The sequence below is a fragment of the Tiliqua scincoides genome, chromosome 7, assembly GCF_035046505.1.
Source record: "Tiliqua scincoides isolate rTilSci1 chromosome 7, rTilSci1.hap2, whole genome shotgun sequence".
NCBI lineage: Eukaryota > Metazoa > Chordata > Lepidosauria > Squamata > Scincidae > Tiliqua > Tiliqua scincoides.
The window spans coordinates 39,015,803-39,034,048 of record NC_089827.1 but is presented as its reverse complement, the minus strand read 5'-3'; the positions used below and the strand labels follow the sequence as shown (position 1 = coordinate 39,034,048).

General features: G+C 46.5%; 1 pseudogene; it reads right to left on the bottom strand.

Annotated features, from left to right (window-relative positions):
* Positions 1 to 10,136: 10,136 nt before the first annotated feature.
* LOC136658119 (5S ribosomal RNA) lies at positions 10,137 to 10,255 on the bottom strand (annotated as a pseudogene).
* Between the last annotated feature and the right edge of the window lie 7,991 nt (positions 10,256 to 18,246).

The window sequence follows — 18,246 nt, the reverse complement described above, 5'->3', positions numbered from 1 at the left end:
AAGCAGCCAGGAAATAACCCTTGGGATTTGCATATGTAATGGTGTGCTGCTACTTTTGTACTTTATAATCAAACAGTAGGCAATTATCCAAATTATTGACAGCAGATTTCTCATTTCAACTGCAAATTAAGGCCATTAATAAAGCTTTCTAATGCAAAAGTGACTAATTAACTAATGGAATGGAACTCTGAAGCCGCGATATCAAAACCAGTCCACCACATATTGTGGAAACACAGGGGAACTAATTAGTTTAATTATCAAAACAGCTAATTAAAATTACACAGTTGCCTAATTAGTTCTTTGCCTTCCACCCCCCCCCCCCCGTTCCTCCAGCTTAATTGACAGGATGGAGTTAAATAGGTAACTGGTCTGAAAGAGGGAATGGGAAAAGAGGGGGAGATGGAGAGAGGAATGGCTGGCTTCTGTTGAATATTTTAGCTGATCTTATCTCCTTCATGTGGCAGACCAGTAACAGGAAAATAAATTACTCTCATCCTTTTCCTAAGCAACTCCAAATTTTCTGGACATAAATCTGCCCTCTGAGTGAGCTATCAAAACAGATTTTTTGCAAAGTTAAAAGGCTCAGATATCTTGATGTATCCAAAGGGTCATGGCTCCCCCCCCACTGCAATAAGTTCATTTTTCATATTGTTTTATTCCTCCTTACAGTACATGTGGTGTCACAACCATTGTCAGAAGTAGTCTGTTTTTGAAGCACAGAAAATTCTAATTGAAAACATTCTTGACAAGAGGTCCTTCAGAGTCTCAACTGCTATCTCCCTCAGAAACAACCCAACTTCTTTTTCTGAAGAACATTCTGGAAAGTGTGAAGAGCAGAGCATTCTAACATGGGCTGCAGTTCTTTTGGCCTCCTAGGTGAGCTGTCAAAATAGGCCTGTGAGAAAGTTTTCTTATCCCTGTGTCTGGACTGTATTCTTTCAGACTACAGTGATGTGCTTCCATAATTAAATGTTCCTCAAGACCAGTGGTCCTCAAACTTTTCAGTTTCTGGAGACTTTACACTCCTAAACAAAGTCTTGGAGAGCTCTGCTGGTATGTGTTCAGAGTGACTGAACTGAACAGCACTGAACAGATGGCCACTACTTATAATGTGCTGGTGAAACTCCTGAAGGTGCCCTGTGGCTCCTAGGAACACACTTTTGAGAAATGTGTCTCTAGACAAAAGAAAACACACACACGACATTCCCTCCACATACAAAAGTTGGTGCCAGGGAGAGTCCTAGAACTAGAACCTTCTCCCACACATACCTGTTCTATATGGAGGAAGTTCTGTATTGCCATCTCTTACCATCCACAGGTCTCAGGAATTATTTCCCAGTGCTACCTAAAGACACAGGCAGCAACAGAGGTCAGCTAGGATGGGCACTATCTGAAGGCCCATGAATTAAACTTGGGACCACCCGTATGCTGTGTACCAAACTGGGTACAACATGGAAGATTAGGATTTTGCATTTTAAAAAGTGAGGCGTAATTGCAGATGGCAGTAAAGAATTGGATTGGGACCATAATATGGAGAGGGGGCATAATTTTTCTGCGGTTCCATTCTCCAGATAAAACCACTCCCCCACCATTATTGATTACCACTTGCAGCCAGAGATCTCATAACTGGTGGACTTCTAATTTGGAGATTTTCAGGATGTGTATCCTGCCTCCTGAGGTTATTCAATATATTAGAATTTCATAATCAGTTCACTCACTGCCTAGACTTGTGCTCTGGCAAAAAGAATGTCTTGTCCTATAGATGGCCTAAAATGGCAGCTGCCAAACCAGTAGCTTACAGCAAAGGACCAAAGTCACCAAATGGGCAGCCCAATCCTACCTGAATCCCTGACCGCCACTGATGCAGCTGCACCATTGGAGCACATACTTTCCCCTTCCTGACCTCGATCCAACTTCTTCCCTGTCTGGTCTCCACCCCATTCTCCCCTTCCTTACCCTGTTTGGATGGCCCAGCCTCTGTCTGCATATCTCTGCCCATGATGCCATTCCTAGGTGAGGTGAGATGTTGAAGTGTGATGCAACCTTGGGAACCAACCTGTATCTCTGTGATATTGATTGTATGATGATGACTTTTTTGTTTTGTGCTTTTTTATTCCAAATGACTCCCAGTCAAATCCAGGATGCAAGATTGCAGCGGTGCCGAAAATGGCTGCCGCCACACCCAGTGCACTTCAGGCAGCCGCCAACTTTTGTCCCCTTCCCCTGGGTTAAGTGAGTACCCCACAATGGGGCTGTTTGATTCTCCACCAACCCAAAGGTCGGTGGAGAATCAAGAGCCTCCATGTCAGGTGATGAACCTGACATGGAAGCTCTGGATCCAGTGGAGCAAAGCTCCACCGGTTCTGCCTCCCTCCTGTCCCGCTTCTTCCTCCGGAATGCCTCCTCCCTGCCCTCTCCCTGCCCACCTTCCCTGCCCCTGGAACGCCTCCTCCCCACCTTGCCCCATACCTCCACCTACTTCACTGCTGCTCCGTGGTCTGCACAACTGCTGAGTGGTGGAGCTGTGACACTCGCCCGGTGGTAGCCCAGTGTCAGCTGGCACTGGGCTACCACTGGCAGAGCACCTGCGCTAGGGCTTGCTAATGTGCCTTATGGCACGTTTGCAATGATGCGCGCCGTTTGGTGAGTCAGCACACCAAGCTCAGGATATCATCCATCATTGGTCCATCATCATCACCAAGCTCTCCATCATCGGTCCTCAGTGTGCAGAAGAAGGAAGATATCTGCAGCCTACCCAAACTACCAAATGTATTGTAGATAAATTCATAGTGTACCAGTAGAGTGTAAAAATTCCATTAACGCATCCATGAGGTCATCAATAAAGCAAAGAAAAGCAAAATGGATCCTTTGCTTCTCCTCTGCTGAGCTTCTAATGAACTAGCGTCATAGCAGGGAGAATTTTTGTTTTGAGTTTCCTTCCTCCAGCATGACTTGGAGCTAAGAAAACCCTTCCAGACCATTCCACCTTTCCCTTTGCTGTCTCTCTCTTCCTCTGTATTTTAGGGAAAGAAGGAACAGTCCTGCCGTCCTTTTGTGACTGCTGTGATGTACTTTGCTGACAAACTCTCCGGCTGAATTGGAAATGTCATATGGAAATGTTGCTTAATTCAACAAAGCTTTGTGTTGGGAGGGGGAAAAATTGGTTTTGGCCATACATTGGAGCAATTGTTGAATGTTATCGGTCATAGCACAATTCATTATTTTACAGCGGCCCTCTGCAAGTTGTTAGCCCAACTCCGTGCTTTTGTATTGCAAGGGGGCTGCCGGCATGTCCAATCACGACCACTTTCAACTATCAAAGTCCTGCAATTATTTGTACGCCAGCCCCACAGATTCTCCCCCACTTTCCTTGCTTGTCATCTAAGGCTTCTCTGTACATGTGGTAATTTGTGTTGCTATTTTTATTTTGGTGCTTTGTGTGGGGGAGAGAACGGCGGTTGCAAGGTAGAACGGCCGACTGAAAATCTGCAAACTGTCTGCTCTGCACTTTGTTTATATTCTCTGCCATTGCGCTGGCAATGCTCATTAATGATAATAGAGTTTAGTTCAAAGCAGGAAAATAGCCTTCCACTCATGGAATCAAGCACTGGGCCTTGTAGGCATGCAACCTCTGAGCCCCCTGCTTAATCACAGACTTAATACAGTATAAATGTATATTGCCTTTTTAAACTCCAGTGCCTTGCACAAGCAATGGAACGGGGTTTATAAACTTCCTGCTTTGAGGGAACCCTTTCCATGTCACTTTATCTGCAGGCGAACCCCAGTCTGCCGTGGAACCCCTGGGCTCTGCAGAGGAACGGTGGTGGTGGGTGGAATAAACACAGAGGGTGATAGAAGCCAGGTTTTAATGGCCAGCCAGCCAAGTGGCCAGGGCCTCGTTTTTGCATTATTCAACTGTGAAAGTAAACCAGAACACATCCAACACCCTACTATGCCTGAGCGCTGTAGCAAGGACTTACGATGTGGGCCCAATTGCAGTGGTGTTCCTCTGGGAGCAGCACTACCTCCCTTGTCCCCCACCACCACCCCCTGCCTCTTCTACCCTTCGAGCACCTTCTGAGGCCTCTGGAAGGTCGAAAATCACTACTTCTGGTTTGGGCCATAAACCAGAAGTAGTGATTTTTGACTTCCAGAGGCCTCAGAAGGTCTTCAGAGGGTTGGGGAGGTGGTGCGTAGCCTCTCCAGCTCTCCAAAGGCCCCCAGATGGGGGGGGGAAACAGCACACTATGGGGAAGGCAGCACCTTGTGGTCCTGGCCCTGTGTGCCACAGGAGCCAGGTTTGCCAGTGTAGGGCCTCTGAGAGGAATTTTATCAAGGGATACAAAGTTTTTTTGGGGGGGCCCTTCCCAAAGAGGGAGGAGGTGAAACAGAGTGGGGGGTGGCCAATGGGATGGGCAGAATGGGGACAAAACAGAAGAAAAGTGGCAAAAGCCAGAATAGTCTTTGGAGTCAAGGTCTACCAGTCTTCCAATGCATAGCTCAGGTCTACCTGCCTGCCCAGATTCTCAGCATCCCACATGGGCAGTGAGTCTAGGTGAGATTGGAAAATGGAAGATCCTAGGAAAATTTCTGGGCCCCCTCCTTTGGCTCCTAGGCCCCCTTTCTGACCCTGGGCCTGGGTACAAATTACCCCTTTTACCCCCTCTCCTAGGCCCTGCACCAGTGCCCAGTTGTGTCCTCCATCATTTTGTGCCATGCAGTTGAGCAATGATGTGCATCTTGCATGTTATGGGGTGTGTGTGACAGACAACATAGGAGAGGTAAGTAAAGATATTTTTTTACTAACCTACCATATGCTGCCATGCCATCAATGGGTCTCCTTAAAACTACACCAGCTCTTTTGCTGGCATAAGTCCGAGGAGAGGCAGGGGGTGTGTCAGTCTGGGAAAACGGGGATAGCATCCAGCATGGGATGCCAGTGCTGGGATTCATCTCTTTTCACCCTCAAAACACCCCCTGCCTGCCTCACTCCTCACCCCACTCCTTTCCCCCCCTGCCCTTGAATTGTCCTGCCCACCACTTTACGTCCTCCTGTGTAGCGTTTGGGAGCTGTTGCTGTAGACCTCCAGCTGTTTGTGCTGGTGGCCTTGAAACTCACAGCAGCAGCAAGTCTTTAACAGCACTGGTGCAACACTTACAGGAATGAACTGAGAGTTCCACCACAATAAGGACCCAATAGCATTGGACCATATGTTGTAAGAACTAACTGTACACTGTGCCCTTAAGGACAGTCCAACCTTCAACAGACTCTCTCTTTTCTCTCCTTCCTGGATCAGACAGAAATCCTGTTGTAGGCATGTGTTAAGAGCCCTGTCAAGGAGCGGCATACAACACAGTTTAATAGATGTATCACATTACCAAAAATTGTGCTGAGCCTGAAGCCGTTATTATGGTTCAATGGATGACACAGACACTGATGGGCCGGCAGCCTTGCAGAGAACTTTGTCCACCATTATTGATCTTTTCAGTGAAGGATCTCTGCTAAGTTTCCAAAGAATTCCAGAGCTTCTCAGAACAGAGTTTGAAATCCTGCTGCTTTCGAGTGACCAGGAATGGACTAACAGAGAGTTGCCAATGTTTCTCTGGCAGGGCTCCTGCGCTTTCAGTAGTTGCACCACAAGTAGATATGGAGCAGAGGAAGCTTTTCCCAGTATGCAACTATAGTACTGACCACCTTCCTAATACAGGTTGGATCTCATTGCATATCCACCTCCGTTTGCACCAAAGTTAATGCTTTCACACCTGAAGAGGGTGGTCAGATGCAGAGGAGGACAACTCTCCTAACAAATGCTGTGATTATTGCCATATAACGTCAGCCAGTGCATCACTCTTGATCACTTTGGTGTTTAATAAGACAAAATCCTACAGCCTGCCCCAGTGTCAGCCTACTGGCTGTAGCCCCTCTTATTATGAAGGAAGTTTGAGCATTTACTAGAAGAGAAATATGCAAGTTTGTCGTATAATTGGAGAGGGTTATTTGCCAGGTTTTGAGCAAAACAGTTCACTTCCACTCTACAATTTATTTAATTAATGCTCTTCATCTCATTAGTAGGGATCTATCTTAGCCATCTCCCATTATAAAGTAAATTGCTTTAATGAATTCTGCATTTCTCTCAAAAGTCCCAGTCAGATGAGAGGTCCTGCTAATGTAATAAGTCAAGGAAGTGCTGCTTTGGAGATTCATTAAATTTTATTTCTCCTGCATTGTCTCTGAAAATACTAAAGGAATCGCAGCACTGAACAAGACCATTATGATACCTGCTAGCTGTAGATAAACCTCCACCGCGATGTTCCCTCTGTGCCTCCGCTGCCAGAAACCTTCAGATCTTGTCTCTAGTCTTTTGGAGGGAATCAAGGGTAGGTGACACCATTCAGCATTACTATTTGAACATACATAAGCATGCGTGGGTAAAGCCTTGAATTGTGGTTTGGACTCCTCTGAAAACAGTATTTGTCAGACCACAAAAGTATTCAGGAATAGCACAATCTATTTTGCAGTGGCTGTGAACATCGGTTGCAGGGGGGCAATGGAGAGAACAGGGTATGCATTTCTTTTTTGTTCGTGGACTTCCGAGAGGCATCTGGTTGGCCACTGTGGGAAGCAGGTTAATAGATCGGATAGGGCCTTGGTCTGATCCATCAGGGCTCTTCTGATGTTGGTTGACTGCAAACTTTGTACCATCTGGGCACCCTTTCTGCAACTCCTGCGTACTGCAGAATACTCTGGGGGAAGTTCCAGGACATACCTTCAGTCACTCTGCTGAGCCTCACAGTCATTCCACACAATTGGTTCAACACTCTCGAGCACAACCCTCAATGGGGTTAAGCCAGGACAAGTCCATTGTGCCGGCTTTGGGGTGTGGCTAACATGCCATAAAGCACGTTCAGGCCACCACAGGAGTCAGAGAGGCTGGTGCAAAGACACACACTGGCTCCCTATTCCAGATCCAGCCCCAGCAGAGGTAAGTTTGTGCCACTGACAGACTGCCAGTGCAAGGATTTGGGGAGGGTGTTTCGAGGGTGTTACAGGGTGGGGAGAGGGTGGCAGGTGGGCCTGGTCCAGGAGGATGGATGGGACCAGGCTCTGGCATTTAGGCTGGATTATACCCCCCCCCCCGAGCAGCCCGGCCTTACACCTGGCTGCTCAGATCTGCACCAGCGAGTAACCCCTTTGAGGTTGTTTGGACATAAGTTCCCTTACTTCAAGTTGCGTCAGGTCCACCTCCAACCCTGTGCTGGATACAGTACAAGCCACCTGGTCTGCCTGTTCCAGTGCAGGTTAGGATTGGGTTGCCTACTTTGTAGAAGGTAGCAGACGTTTGGCTGCTACTTTGATCTTCTCATTGAGGAGCCACAAAGTATCTGAGAAACTAGTTTTCCCTGAAACACCGCTTCATACTCATTGATTTAAAGCAGGGGTGTCCAAAGTTTTTGACAGGAGGGCCACATTTATCTGACACTGGGTCGGGGGCCAGGGAAAAAAGAATTAATTTACATTTAAAATTTGAATAAATTTACATAAGTTTACATAAATGAATATATTAAAGATGAACTTATATGAATGAATGAAGTTCTTGAAATAGCTCAAGGCCTATAAAAGGCCTTGCATAAAGCAAGGCTGGCCTTTCCTTTACTGCCGCTACTGCATCACAGACGTGAAACAGCAAGCAGTGGAAGAAGCCCTCATCCCACAGCTCACACGAGAGGTCAAACAGTTGCCCTCACGCTGAGATCAGTTGTGTCAGGCCAGTGTGGGCTCCAACAAATCTCGGGAGGGCCAGAGGCTCATTGGAGACTGGGGGCTCCCTGAGGGCTACATTGAGAGGCCTCTAGGGCTGCAAGTGGCCCCAGGGCTGGTGTTTGGGCACTGATTAAAGAATTAGTAACACTGCCTGCAGGAGACTATTGTATGGGTTTGCTTGGGGCCCCATTTCTAATTGCAAGGAATCCCTCAAAAGGCCATCTAGTTAGTCAAAAAATAGGGGGGAGCAATGACTTTGGGCATGAGATAATAAACGGATTGACCTGGGAGAACAGCACTGGGGAGCAGCTTGCCTGAGCTGTTTAAGCAGGTTGACCTAACTCTTGGGTCTCTTCTCAAAGTGGGCAGGTTTACGGTCAGCCTGCCTATGTAAAACGCTGTGAAACTCAAGTCTACAAGAAAGGCGATACAACAGAAAGGCCAACACTGGCCAAACTGAGGCTGAAGCCAAGGTTACATCCACTGCTGCCACCATTTTGGAGTGACCTCTTGGACACCCCTCTGCATCCTGGCACCCAGGGCCTCCCCCCCACCCTCATTGTATGCCACTGTTTCATGGCTCTTATCTTGGTAGGGAAGCTCATGTTGTGGAGGTGAAGCTCAAGAGAAATACATTAGTTACATGAAGAGCAGACCTGTATTTAATAAACTTGAGATCCTTAGTTAACCTGTGTTCTCTGTGACTTCCATTGGGCTTTGGGGCTAATTTGTACTCTATAAACAAATCTCAGTGTATTCCCAGTTGGCCTATTTGAGCCGATGTTGTAAGCTCTAGGGTCTATGTGAAGGTGAAAACTAATGTTTTGTCTGTGCAATCTCTCAATTGATTGATATGATCATTCTGATGGAGATTCTGACCATTCTGATGGTTCCTGAAAAAGCCCATTCATTTTTCATTTTTTTTTATTTTTTTTGCTTTGGGAAGTGATTTGGGGGATTCCCTGGCAAAATTTTATTTTTGCTAGAGGTGGGAGACAATGGTGAAAATGAAAAACACACACACACACACACACACACACACACACACACACACACACATAACTGCACATCTCATTTTTGTTAAAAAAAAAAAAAACCTGAAATCCTAAAAAATAACATTTTATTTGTTTTTTTATTTATTATTTAATGGGGGAGGGGTTTGGCATGGGTAATGACTGTGGCTGAATCTACTGACACTATACCACCTATCCAGTATACCAGCATTTCAAACTGTGGGTCACAAGCCAGTTTCAGGGGGGTCCCCATTCACGTCAATGTGTATGTTATTTTTAATATATTAGACTTGATGCTACCATGGGAAGTGACTGCATTTGGGAAAATGTTTTAGATTTGTACTTTTAACATGCTACCATGTATATATTTTTAACAATGATAGTCAATGGGGCTTACTCCTGGTTAAGTGTGGATAGGATTGCAACCTTTGGGATGTTTGGGGATCAAACAGATCAGTCAAACAGAAAAAAAATTTCAAAACAGATCAGCAATTGCTTGGGAAGATTAGGAGGGTTCTTCTTTATTTTATCTAAATTTGGAAACTTATATTTATTGTAAACTTTTTAATTTATTTACTTACTTAGATTTTATTTTGTTGTATGGGGGGGGGGTGTTAAAAATTTTCCTACCTGTTCAGTCACTTCCAGCCATGACATCATTTCCAGGTTAAATATCACTTCCAGTAGGTCTCAAGAGACTGACATTCTAAAAAGAGGGTCTCAGTGCCAAAAAGTTTGAGAACCACTGTAGTACACTTTTAAAGCGATTATAATTTATCATTATAATGTAAATATTGAATAAAAACATATAACACAGCTTTCTGAACTTCTAAACTTTTGGAAAACACCAAAATTAATGGAAAAAAATAAAGCCTTCTTCTCCCTCGTCATCACATGTTAACAGGGTTGTCATCAATAGTCGCTTGAGAATGAGGGCTCTGCCCATTCGGAGGCTGTGCTGGTGGAATTGTTTTTTGGGTTTTTTCAGCTGCCTCTTATGGATTGCTAGACATTGAATCTCTGTGTGGAAGGTGGATGCTTCCTGCCACTACTACACATGCATAGAAAACACAGATGAACCATAAGAAGGAAGCTCTGCGTACTGCACAGCTAACCTTGTGCTGACCATTGGTCCATCTAGCCCAGTACTGGTCAGCACACTCCAGGGTTTCAGGTGGATGTCTTTCTCAGCCCTACCTACAGACGCTGCCAGGAAGTGAACCTGGCACCTTCTGCATCCAAAGCATATCTATCACACAGAGTGGACAGCAAAGTGGTGGCTCTGTCTCATATTTCTCCTGACCCAACCCGCATATCCTGTACTTGGTTGGCAACCTTCAGTCTCGAAAGACTATGGTATAAGCCTACAGCACCCGGTATTCCCAAGCGGTCTCCCATCCAAGTACTAACCAGGCCTAACCCTGCTTAGCTTCCGAAATCAGACGAGATCGGGCATGTGCAGGGTAATACTTGTGATGTGGCTTTCCTGCCTGCCCTCTTGTCACTTAGTGGCACAGGTATTAAGGATATACCTTGAAAAGTCACATCACAACTTGGGATGAGTCGTACTACATGCTGTTGAAGGGGAGAGGGGAACTCAGTGCTGGACTGCTAACTTGGGCAGTGGCCCCACATTCTTTCTAAAGTCGGAAGACAATGTGGTCAGTGTAGGGGAGCCAGTGAGTTTAGTGGTGAGAGTGTTGAAAGATCCGAGTTCCCATCTCCCAGCCTTAAAGTTACACTAGCTCAATCCCCTTTCTCATCTTCATCTTGAGGAAAGACTGGGGGATGGGGCCATGGTTTGGGGTAGAACGCCTGCTTTCGGTAGTGAAGATCCCAGGTTCAATCCTTGGCATATCTAGGTATTGCTGGGAAAGACCCCTGTCTGATACCCCGGACAGCTGCTGCCAGTCACTGCAGGTACCACTCAGCTGCATGACCCAATGGTCAAACTCAGTATGAAGTTGCATTGCAAGTTCAATCCTGGGTGAGTTCAATCCATTGTGAGTTCAATCAAACTGGGTGTATCCCATCTCCTTACATGCCATCTCGCTTTCTTGAACTCACTGGAGGAATGGTGGAGTACAACTGTAAATCACTACAAGAGGGTTTTGCTGCAACTTACTGCTTGGTAAATGGTTGCCAGGATCCACCATATGTCAGTGCAGTATTTTGCTCTGTCTGTCTTGGCTTATACTAACATATATATAAGTCAAGGAACACCCCCCCCCCCTTTGCATTCAGTGCCCTGTTTGTTGAGCTCTTTGAAACTCTTCATTTTTCGGGCTGGAGAATGATGTTCCCAAGTCATCACATAATTTCCTTTCAGTGGCAGGAGACACACTGCTGTATATTGTGCCCTTCAGCTAAAAGAAAAATTGATTCTGTCATGTATACATTTATATCTCATCTATTTTTTTTAAAGCATTTTTAACACTTCTTACAAGGCCTGAGCAGGAAATAATAAACTTCTCTCTCTCTCTCTCTCTCTCTCTCTCTCTCTCTCTCTCTCTCTCTCTCTCTCTCACACACACACACACACACACACACACACACACACACACAGAGCGAGCGAGAGAGAGAGAGAGAGAGGGACATTTTACTCTCAAAACAAGATCATTCATCTTGGAGAACAAGCAAAGCTTAACCTGTACTTAATACCTAGGTCTGTTTTCTTTGTAAATGAGATGTCGTTGTTTGCACCACATCTCTTCATTAAACACAACATACACAACATTTGGGAAACTACTGTTTTTGCCAAAAGCCAAACCTCTAGTCACAGTTCCTCCCCTCCACACACACACACACACACACAGAGTCACACATGCACAGACATTTTGCTAGTCTTAAAAAAAATCAGCTTTTCTCAAAATCCTTCTGCTGTCTTGCCTGAGGAGGAGCTGTCAGGGCAGCTTAAGAGCAAAGCACACAGTGAAACCGGGTCTGCAGCTTCATGGGCCCAGATGAAAGCCTGCTGGACTCTTGTGCCATCAGGCCCTGCAGTACTACCCTCTGATCCAGTGTCAGGAATTGGCATCATTGGGCAACTTCTGAGTCTGAGAGCCATGGTGAGGCTTACTGCTGACCCCTGAGGAGAAATGGCAGCAACCATCCAGGGAGAACTTGTCCCTGAGAGCACCAAACCTTCTCTAGGAGATTCCTCCCTCCACCTCATCTGCTGGTCAGAGGAGAGAGTAGGAAGTGGCTGTTGAATCTGCCACCAGTTGGAGGAATCTTTCAGCTACCAATTTTGCTCACCTGTTCTCCAAAAAGCAGTTGATCTGTTGCCTCTGCAACTGTCTACCCTTTCCTAGAAGGTGGCAACTACCCCTAGTTGCCTCTCTGTTGTTCACTAACCTGCTGTGGTGGATGGGCAAGTGAGCAATTTACAGAGGTAGAACTACCAGCTGCCATAGAGGGTGGCATACAGCTAGCTTCTGTTCCTTCTGCCATTGCCAGCCACCTATTTATTGATTTGCAAGATTTTTACCTGCCTTTCTCCAATGGTTCCAACAGAGCTTATGCAACTTAACACAACAGGTCCGCAACTTCTGTAGGTGTACCATTCTGGTATACCTTACATCAGTGGTTGCCAAACTGGTGGGTCGTGACCCACCAGCCTGGTTAGCACTGGCCTGCATCCTTTTAAGGGGCGTGGAGGAGGAAAGGCAGCAATGTGATCCCCAGATTGCACTGCTGCTGGGAACAGAAGGGAAGTGTACTCACCTCCCCAAAGCAGCTCTGGCATCTAGGGGTGCAGGGAACCTTCTGAATGCCTCTGCAGGGCTCCCCAAGCCACAGAAACCGGGAATAAAAGGATTGGAACCCACTTCTGGGTTCACAATTGAAAACTGGTTCTGATTGCTTTTTTCAGTCTCTGAGACTTGGGGAGCCCTATGGGGGCGTTACCAGGGCTCACTGCACCCCTGGATGCCAGCACTGCTTGTAGGAGATAAGCAAACCCCTCTTCTGTTCCCAGAGGTGGCATGAACCTTTGAATTGCACTGCTGCCTTAGACCTGCCCCTGCACCTAACTCCTTTGTAGGAGTTTAGGAACCACTGCCTTACATATATTTATTTTTATGTCAGTTGGAATCACATTCAGCACTAAATATAGAACAGTGGTTCCCAAACAGCAGTATAGAACAGTGGTTCCCAAACTTTTTAGCACCAGGACCCACTTTTGAAAACAACACTATTGGAACCCACCTAGTTTCACAAGACTTAAAAAAATCCAGTTTCATGCTCAAGCCCCTGTTTTTAACTTTTACTTTAGTGAGGGGCCACCTTCTGGAGCTTCTGTTGAGCTCCACGTTCATCAGATCGGGCCATTCTGGTGGCTGCTCCATTTTGGTTTCCATAGGACTCAATACATTTTCCCGATCAGTTTTGTGACCCACCAAAAATTGGGCGTACTGGTGGGTCCTGAATCAGTCAGCAAGAATAAAAAAGTCAAGGGAGAGAGGCAGAAGAGGGAGATTCAAGGGGACTCAGGGAAGGCATGTAGAAACAATTTTTATTCATTTTCATAACTCCCATTTGTTTTTGTTTCCCACTGAAAGTAATAAGAGTCCTGGCTGCTGGGGCAGTTCCTCTGCAGGGATGGAATTTTGCACCCCAATAGCGATTTTCCAGGGTGGTTAAATTCCACACACACACACACACACACACACACACACACACACACACACCCAGAAAACTGAATGAGCTCTGAATGAATGGGTTACAATGGGTTACAAATGAGGAACCCATGCATTATGCATTTGCAACTTCAGTCATTCATTTCAAGAACAAATGAAAAATGAACAGCCTGGGCCCCATTTGGTTCATTTTCTATTCATTCTGAAATGAATACACACCTCTATTACCTTTCATGATTCTGTAAGGCCCAGAAAACACCAAAGGGCCACCCTCTGATTCACGTTTGGCACTACACTAGACATAATGCAAGAGAGCCACAAATAGGATCTCCTTTAAAAGAAAATTAATAGCAGTCCCAGGAGTGAAGGAAATCCAACTGGGGCCACAGAGCTGGGGGAGGGGTGGAACCCTTCCACCATGCACGATGTACCAATTTCTCAATTAAAATTGCCTCCCAAGTCTGCTATTTGCCTCATAAGCAAGACACTATAGGTGAACATAGGATACTGGTAATTTTTCCCCTAAGGGTAAGTGGGGTGAGCTTTTAATTGGGGAGTTGGCACTGTAGGTGGGGCAGCCTCACCAGGGATCAAGCCTGCAGGATCTGGGAAGGAGAACTTGAACTCTTTCTCCCATTCATGCTCCCCAATGAAGAGCCACACTGTGTCAAATTTGGTGGGCTTGGCCCTTTAACCGTAATGGTTGTGCCACTGTGGTTTAAATCCGTCTGTACAACCAGGCCGCTAACCTTTTTGTGAGAACACAAGTTTGGGCAGTGTGTGTGGCTGCAACATTAAAAAAAAACAACACAAAACGACACTTCAAAATTAATTTATTGTGAAACCCCAGGGGCAGGGCCCATGTGTCGCAGGTAACTGAATTAGAAGACCACGGGTTGTAAGATCGCTGGCCCCCTGAAGAAATATTTACTTGGATGTTTACTTAATATCTAACACCATGTGAAGTTTATTTATTAATATGCCTGCAGGTTTCTCTCTAATCCTGCTTCTCAGAGATGCTCACACATATACAGAAAAGCCAGGAGGGGGTGAGATGCCTGGTAGTAGTTTCATCGAGTAGAATAATATATCTGATTTTCTTTTTACCCTCCTCTCCGCCAAAGTTAAGCTCACTTGCTGATTCATACACAAGAATGTCCGTGAAGGATCTGGGGCGAGTGAGGAAGCTTGTGTCGGCTACGTGCTCCTGGTGCATTTCCATCTCCAGTGACAGTTCGACTTGATGCTACGGACTTGCACTAGGGAAACCGGAATACAGGTACAATTAGTTCCTGAGGTGGCCTTGAGCAAGTTATGATACCTGCGCCCATGGCAGTGGTTTTCAGAGTTTCCGAGAAACCTTTTCACTTTGCCTGTCTGTGCTATCTAGGAGATTTTAGGGCACCTTCTACAATGCACACAGGCAGTTCAATCTACTGTAGCTCCCAATGCAGTAGTGCAGCGGCACCAACATGGCATCCGCTATATTCCGCAGGGGAAATTTTAGCATGTTGAGGTCTCCTTAGGGTAATGGAACATTTGACCTAGCTGCTGCCATGGGTCAACTTGGACCTGTGCCAGTGATATCACTGGCGCAAGTTTGCATTGACCTGGAAAGGTGGATCAGGCCCAGGAAATGGGTTAGGATTCTGTTGGCACTGCCGCCACCACCTAATGTGCTCCAGAGACCAATTTGCCCTCCCCCTGCCCATCTTCTCCCTGTTCTACCCACCCAGCCCTGTTCCATCCCCTCCCTGTCTCCCTCCAATCCCCCGTCTGGCCTTACCTCCATCAGAGGCTGTCCTTCATCTGACTTTGCACAGACCTGGCTGCTGTTCCACCAGCATAATGTGCCCATAGGATCGGGCCATCAGTCAAGGATGACTCCAGGCTCTGGGGGGAGGCCCTGTAGAATGCCATACTGGGGTCCCAACTAGCCTCTCCAGGAGCTGTTGACCTTGAAGGTAATTTGGTTGGAGGAAAAGGAACACTATAGGAGCAGGGCATTTTGTGGGGGGGATTTGGATCCTAATAATTTTTTTACAACCAAAGCTATAAAGCAAACAATGCAAAAACTTTGAATGTATTGAATCCCTTGGTTCATTCTGAAGTACCTAGGTGACGGCATCTGGGGCAGTACTTCCTCTTTAAGAGGCAAACTCAGAAGGCCTCAGGGTGTGTTGGCCATGTGAGAGAACTGGGGAGCAGTTTCATTTTTGCCAGAGAAGTCTGTGTGAGTGGTTGGACTTGTATGAAGCCCATTCAGTGCTTGCTGTTAGATGAGCCAATAAAGCTGCTTATTTTCCTTCAAAAGGGTCAGTTATTTGTTGGGTTTCATTGTACTGTCAGTTCGACATGTTCTTCAATCTGAACTTTATCTTGTTGTTTCTCTATTTGATGGTTTTAAAACGTGCCATGTGTTTAACTGTATCAAGGGCAGCCCAGCTGCATTCCCCTCCTCCATATATGATTTTCTGCTCACAGGGGTCACCTACTGCTAGAGCTACCCATTGGTAGCTCTCTCTCTCTCTCTCTCTCTCTCTCTCTCTCTCACACACACACACACACACACACACACACACAGAGCTGTACTTCTCTGTTGTCACTCATAGTAGAGGGGATTGGTTGAATCCAGGGTCACGGAGAGGAATCAGAAGGTACTTTTGGGCCTCTTCACTTTTCCCTTCAGATTTGAATTTGGCTCCCAAGCCCCCCCCCCCTTTTGCTCCCATGGCCTTCCTTTGACCCCAGATCCAGGTACAATGTACCCCCTGCAGGTCCCTCAGAGACCCTGGTTGAGTTCATTGTTTTTGATGGATGTGCTTCTCTATTGTGAGGTGCCTTGGGGATGTCTCACAAAAGAGATTCACAAAAGAGAAAAGCAGGATATAGAGAAATAAACAACTCTAATTTCAGAACGGCAATGATGGTGTTAAATGCTTTGCAAATTCCAGTTGCCTGATTTCAAAAAGTGGCGGGCCAAATGAATAATGTGTCCCCAAGAGCACCGTCAGGAGACAACTCCCAAGATCAGGTGTAAATGTCTTAGCATGAACAGAAAGGGACAATTTGCCCCCACCCCACCCTAAAAATGTTCACGTTTCCATGGAAAAAAATGCACTCATCTCACTGACATGCTTTAACCTAGCCTCAGAATTTCTCATTTGTTTCTCCAGGGCAAGAACTTCCAGACTGACTTCAAAAGGTTTGTTGGTTTGTTTGGTGATGACTTTTGGATGTGATCTGTCTTGTTTCGAGACCCACAGGACAACCCTGCTAAGAAACTAGACAGATCCACCCAAACTGAGAGTGGGTTTGTTTTCATTGGGGATTGTTTATAAAACGTGTTTATTTTTTTAAAAAGCACATGTTGATGTGAGAAGCAAACAAGAAGCATCATGGAAAGTTTCGAAGGAGATCGAGCACCCGGCTTGTCTCTGCGGTGGTTACTGGAATAGGCAGTGACATGATCCGCACAAAAGCAGCCTCCAGACAGATTTCATCATGCTCCTATCTGTTAGAAGCCGCAGCGCCTGCATCTGGAATCAGCATCTAACCATAATGTGGTATTTTATAAACATTAGCAGGCATGATTTTGCACTGGTCAGCAGAGGCACAAAAAATAGAACTTTTTGAACACATATAAAAAAGTGAATTGGAGCTGTCTCCATAAATTGTGTAAATGGTAAATTTCCGCAAGATGCAGACTCTTTTTTTCTCCGGTGTAAGGAAATAAAGCTGGCAATTATGATGGTGAAGGATCACAGGAGGCAGCTGTATAGTTAAATGTCACGGTGTTCTCTGCTATGTGCGCGTCTCACTGGTTGGGCCATAAACCAGTGGCGGACCTCCCCAGCCGTGGGCCCCGGGGCAAAGGCAACCCCATGTGCAAATCCACCCCCACCACTCACCTGAGGCTCATGGAGCCTTGAGCGACCACAGGCTCCATTGGGGAAACTTCCTGAGCCTTCCCCAACGCTATAAACTGTGCCTCTGGAAAATAGGAAGCACAGTTTCCGACTCTGTCAGGAGGCTTCCGCGGGGTCCTAAAGGCTCACATCCAGGACATGTGCTCCATCCAACATAATGGGAGGTCCCCCACTGCCAAAAACAGCTGTACATGCAGGGACCTGAAGTGAGGTGGCAGGGTTGGGGCTAGAGTGGGATAAAGCACTGGGCACTGAGGAAGGAGCTATAGGACTATCAGAGTTCCAGCACTAAATCAAGATAAAGGGCTGTTGTGATGTTACTGGTCACTCTGTGCATTTCTGGGGCAAGTGCACTGTGAGTGCACATGCCCTGCCCACTTCCTGCAATGCTGGGCCCTTTGGCTTAATTGCAAGACTGTGGGAGAGATTCATCCATACCACCCACTGGACAGCCCAATCCTGAACCGCCTGGCACCCAGGGCTGCAGCAGTGCTGAAAATGGCTTCTGCCACATCCTGCATGCAGTACCAGCAGCTCCTCAGGAGAAGGGATCATCCCCTTCCCCCAGGTAAGGCGAGTAGCCCCGCTACTCGATTCTACAGCAACCCAAGGGTTGACATAGAATTAAGAGCCCCCATGTCAGGCTGGTGGCCCAACATGGAGGCTCAGGATCCAGTGGAGCAAAGTTCCACTGGTCCCACCTCCCTCTCTCTCTGCTCCCTCCCCCCAGCACACCTCCTCTTTGCCCTCTCCCTGCCCTCTCTATGCCTCCTTTCACTCCAGAACACCTCCTCCATGCCTCCCCCCACGTCCCCACCTACTTCTCCACTGCCTGGCAGTCTGTGTGACCGCCAAGTGGCAAAGCACCAGTGCTAAGCCCATTGCTAGCCAGTGCTGAAATA